Raw genomic sequence first — 5,416 nt, forward strand, 5'->3', positions numbered from 1 at the left:
CAGAGTGAAGATGATGTGAACTGATGACATCAGACTACCACAAGTCAAAGTGGAAGATGATATGAACTGATGACAAACTCCCACAAGTCAGAGCAGAAGATGATATGAACTGATGACATCAGACTCCCACAAGTCAGAGTGGAAGATGATGAGAACTGATGACACCAGACTACCACAAGTCAGAGTGGAAGATGATGTGAACTGATGACACCAGACTCCCACAAGTCAGAGTGGAAGATGATGCGAACTGATGACATCAGACTCCCACAAGTCAGAGTGGAAGATGATGTGAACTGATGACATCAGACTACCACAAGTCAAAGTGGAAGATGATATGAACTGATGACAAACTCCCACAAGTCAGAGCAGAAGATGATATGAACTGATGACATCAGACTCCCACAAGTCAGAGTGGAAGATGATGTGAACTGATGACATCAGACTCCCACAAGTCAGAGTGGAAGTTGATGTGAACTGATGACATTAGACTCCCGAGAACTGATGACAAACTCCCACAAGTCAGAGTGGAAGATGATGAGAACTGATGACATCAGACTCCCACAAGTCAGAGTGGAAGATGATATGAACTGATGACAGACTCCCACAAGTCAGAATGGAAGATGATATGAACTGATGACATCAGACTCTCACAAGTCAGAGTGAAAGATGATGGTTCATGTGAAGAATAAAGATACTTCTGTCCATCGTACAGTTTGCACAACCTGGTATTTATTCTCGTCTGTCGTGAACTGTCACTAAATCAGCAATATGGGGTAAAATGAATTATTGATAACTCAAATCAAGTGTGTAATATGAATGATACACTCTAAAAACTCAGAGCATGTAAACTCTGGCCCCCACCAGTGTATTACATTTAATAAAACAGTCATAACTGTAACAAGAAACCAAGGCATGATGAACACAAAACATAACTGAAGCATGCATACCTGTCACACCATTTATACATGAAAACACCTGAAATAAACCTATAATTTACTTAATGCTATATCACTCAGTTTTATTACTTATTATTCACAACTTGCTGATAAATGTGTATTTAATCTCTGTACGTAAATAGCAGTGAAAACCACACTGACTCACGAAACTCTCCTTTTTTCTATTTTGATGATGGGTACAGTGTAATAAAATATGAAAGTGCTTTAAAACACTTAGCTGACTTTTTGCGGTAAACAATGTAAGGCTTAAGCTTTCAATTTAACACTGTCTTGCATACAAGATTATAGCATTGTTCAATTAGATCACAATCTTGTAAATACTCACTTTGATAAATCCCCGACAAGATAACCTTTCCGTACATGACGAGACGACCCCTTTTCTCCCGCCATTGCCTGATGGCCTAGCTGAGCTACTTGTAACCAATCCATTCGTTCACTGCTTACCGGAACAGTTACAAGACGAAACTTGCATATACCAAAAAAATAAAAATTAAATTAAATAATATGCCCACGGATACGATATCTATCAAGTGAACTCGCGTTACTCAATGTCACTAAACTCAAGTAAACGGTTTCCTCCAATTTTCTAGGAGTCAGACTAGTTCTGCATGACTATGTAAAAAAGAAAAAAACATATAATGGTTGTATAAAAAAAAATTTCAACTGTTTTGCGAAGAATATAAAACACTTATTGAAACTAAAAGAATATGGACGATACTTTCTAAATAGTTGTGATTATCGTTCATCAAAGAGTAATTCCGAAAGATAGGCTTATACTCAAACTTTTTATTTTAAAACGTGGGCATAAACCTCTCAGCTAAAACGAAAATTTTTTATTAAAACACGTTCCACGTTTTATTATAGTAATAATACGTTAACATACACGAATCAATGAAGTAAAAGTTTACACAGACCGCAACGTCTTTACTTAAAATAAATTTACAGTTTAAGATACCACACGAAGTAAACTATTACATTTGATATCACGCCTATTCTTGGTAACGTCTGAGACACGGTATACGTACCTCAAACTTAAAGGCTTAAAGTTATGTGTAAAGTGACTCTTGACAAGCACTAGCTTACCAGGAATATTCAGCTACTGTGTGATCTATGTGTTATTTCTGGAACAACAAACATTACTTCAGACAGCTGTACACTGACAGCTCAAAAAAACCTTGTTTTCAGGTGTTCAACCAACCCGCCAACATCTATACGCTGAAATAATCCTAATATACCTGCATGACTGACTTTAACTTCCACTTTTGATGCGTAGGCCTGACTCATTACCCATATTTACTCTCATCCCCTCCCTCAAGAATACGTCACGTCCTCCTACAAAACTTTAGCGCCGGTGCAGCGATGACTAGCTGTTCCGCAGTGCGGCAGGTCAAAGTACCCACTAGGAGGACAATTTCGTCCATTTTAAACTATTTAGCTAGTTTTTAATAACAGCATTAAGTTAAAATGCTAGATACATAATATTTTGCATCATGTAGGTAACTAACAATAACTTATTGTTTTGTTTATAATGTTGGGATATACTTTGTTAATTCCTTGCCTTTAAAATATCTAGTTAGTTGATAATAAGTTACATTTTCCCCACAAACAAGCATTTGGATACAATTTTAAACTGTTCAAATAAGTCTTAAGTTATGCTAATATCGCCTGTACACCAGAAGTGACATACCACAACAAACTGGAAACTCGGACACAAACATACATGCGTATTTTTTAAGCTAACTTTTGAGACGCTTCTGCTAATCATTACAAGCATTTCTGTTGATAACTTTCACTGAGTTTGTACATTATATGACAATCCCGATGTTCGGTAATAATTTAAATATTAACATATAACTGAAACGAGTAACTTTGTTGCTATAGGTTACGGGGAAATATATCGCCGGGCACATTTTGTAACAAAACGTAGTTATAAACTGAAATATATTTACACTCATTGTCCTTACCACTAAGTACAAAACTGTCTAGTATTGAGTCCACAAATAGTTACTTGGTTTTTTTAAACGTGCCGGGAACAGTACAACTAGGTTGCTGATTCGTCACTTCTTTTGAATGAAGAATAAAGGTAATTCAAGCAAAAAATATTTAAAAAAAAACTAGTTACGATATATAATACTGTGTTATTAATTCTTATCCTACTTCTAATTTGTAAATGGCTCATATAAATTTGATAATAATTAAACTACACAAATTTATTATAGTTCACACCATAATAGTTGTGGTTCATGCAATTTGATAATATAAATAATAATCATAAAACGCCGCCTTCTTCTGTTGTTCGTTTGTCGGTGTTACCTCGATTCACGGCTTAGTATTTTTATTTTTTTTATTATGCATAGTGGGTTGAGGGGAAATTACCAAATTTCTGACCTTCCCAGGATGCCCAACTTTCAAATTATTACTACGTTAAAATCAATCAATGCGTGTCATAACTCAGCCGTTACTGAGCGAAAAAGGCTTCGTCGGCGGGTTTGGTGTGATTCATATATTGTTATATGTTTTTGTTTATATTCACGGATAAATTCTTAGAACAGAAACATCATCATAGGTCGATTCCAGACTGACAAATCAGTGCTTATTGGGCTACACCCATCACATTCTCTACCCTAAACTGCACAAAGTGTAAACTTTTCTTCAATAATCTGTTAAGCCTTAAAACTCAGTTCTCAGTTTTATCCACTATTATAAAAAACTTCAAACTACTTTATTACGAACGATACAAACACCAGAATCCCGAATAATTCTATTATTAGGAGAGAAAAAAGGGAATGAAATATTTTATCCTTGACTATTAATCTGAATTAGTATTTCCTAGAAAAAAAAAAAAAGGTAACTGCTATTTTTTTATTTTTTTTCCTTAAATGAAACCAGTGTAGCAACGACACACATATACTGGTTGTAGTATTAGTGAAACTTCGTATCAACTTCTGTGAGAAAACAACAAATTATCAAAAAGTTTTTGTTTTGTTTTTTATTGGGGGAGTTTTATTTTTATTTTTGGTTTACCAGAAAGACATCCTACGGTTCAGGCATAGTACGGAACGCTATCAGTTGGTATTCAACGCAGCTACTCTAAATCAAACAGCAGGGTTGACTGTCACTCTTATAACACTCAAATTTTAAAGTGTGAGGTGCAAATGGTGGCACCATGTTTCAAACTCCAGACCCAATCCGGTATGTTAACAATTAGCCCACACTTATGCCTTTTTGGAGCAAAAAAAGTAATATTATGAAAAGAACTCAGAAGCTTTAAAACAGTGCCTCTTTATCAATATAATATCTACTAAATCCACACCTTTATTACAAGAAGTGTGGCATTAAAACAGTGCTTCCTTATCAATATATCTACTAAATCCAGTGGAATTACATAGTTAACATAGTGCTGTCTCTACTTTACTGCACACAATTATAAAGTATACCCTTTCTTTACTCTGCAGTGTAGCTTTTTATAACAAGGTAAAATTTAAGGTTTTTTTCCCCTTAATAAACAGTAATGATGACATTCACAAAAACAAACACAGAGAACAAGTACACAACAGATTACAGAATCTCGAAAGGATGCTTTACGTGTGTCCTTTACAAAACTCCTCGTGCGGTGGGTTGGTGGTTAGTAGCTTCCACTCCCACATCCCTTTTTAATAGTTAAGATCTCAAGTAACGTTTATTAACTTTCTTAGCTAAACACGCTATCCTACTTGAGGATAATCATTAAAAGCCTCATTGTAATGCACTGGTTCTGATTACGCTAAACTATTTCATAATAAACACCCAAATTTTTCGTACTAAGCATTACTTCCTCAATAATTAATGGGAAAATATTCTACCTTTTAACTCTTCTATTCTATGTCACTCTGGTTTTATAAACAATAACAATTCTAATATCTATAACGTATTGTAGTTTGTAGAGAGCCGATATTTTATGAATAAGAAAAGTCTCGAAGCATTTCTGTATTATCCAAAATGTGAAATAAGGATGTCTATGGCGAGACTCTTATTCTAAGATCACCTTCACACCTGGTATAAATATAGCAATCTTCATATAGTAGTGGTATAAATATAGCAATCTTCATATAGTAGTGATATAAGTATAACAATCTTCATATAGTAGTGGTATAAATATAACAATCTTCATATAATAGTGGTATAAATATAACAATCTTCATATAGTAGTGGTATAAATATAACAATTTTTATATAGTAGTGGTATAAATATAGCAATCTTCATATAGTAGTGGTATAAATATAACAATCTTCATATAATAGTGATATAAATATAACAATCTTCATATAGTAGTGATATAAGTATAACAATCTTCATACAGTAGTGGTATAAATATAACAATCTTCATATAGTAGTGATATAAGTATAACAATCTTCATACAGTAGTTATCACTACTATATGAAGATTGTTATATTTATACCTTAAATATAACAATCTTCA

At 33.9% G+C, this 5,416-nt stretch overlaps 1 protein-coding gene across 5 annotated transcripts in view; it reads right to left on the reverse strand.

The window, feature by feature from the left end:
- LOC106466252 (ADP-ribosylation factor GTPase-activating protein 1-like) overlaps nucleotides 1–5,416 on the reverse strand; it is a 29,850-nt gene that overhangs the window by 7,990 nt on the left and 16,444 nt on the right. Inside the window, exon 11 of one of the 5 annotated variants that reach the window (XR_002612157.1) lies at nucleotides 1,282–1,421. The exons of the other annotated variants lie outside the window; for them this stretch is intronic. The gene's annotated coding sequence lies outside the window, so the exon portion shown is untranslated. The remainder of the gene's footprint in view (nucleotides 1–1,281; nucleotides 1,422–5,416) is intronic. 5 annotated transcript variants of the gene reach the window in all.

This window comes from Limulus polyphemus, unplaced genomic scaffold (assembly GCF_000517525.1).
Source record: "Limulus polyphemus unplaced genomic scaffold, Limulus_polyphemus-2.1.2 Scaffold2207, whole genome shotgun sequence".
Lineage (NCBI taxonomy): Eukaryota > Metazoa > Arthropoda > Merostomata > Xiphosura > Limulidae > Limulus > Limulus polyphemus.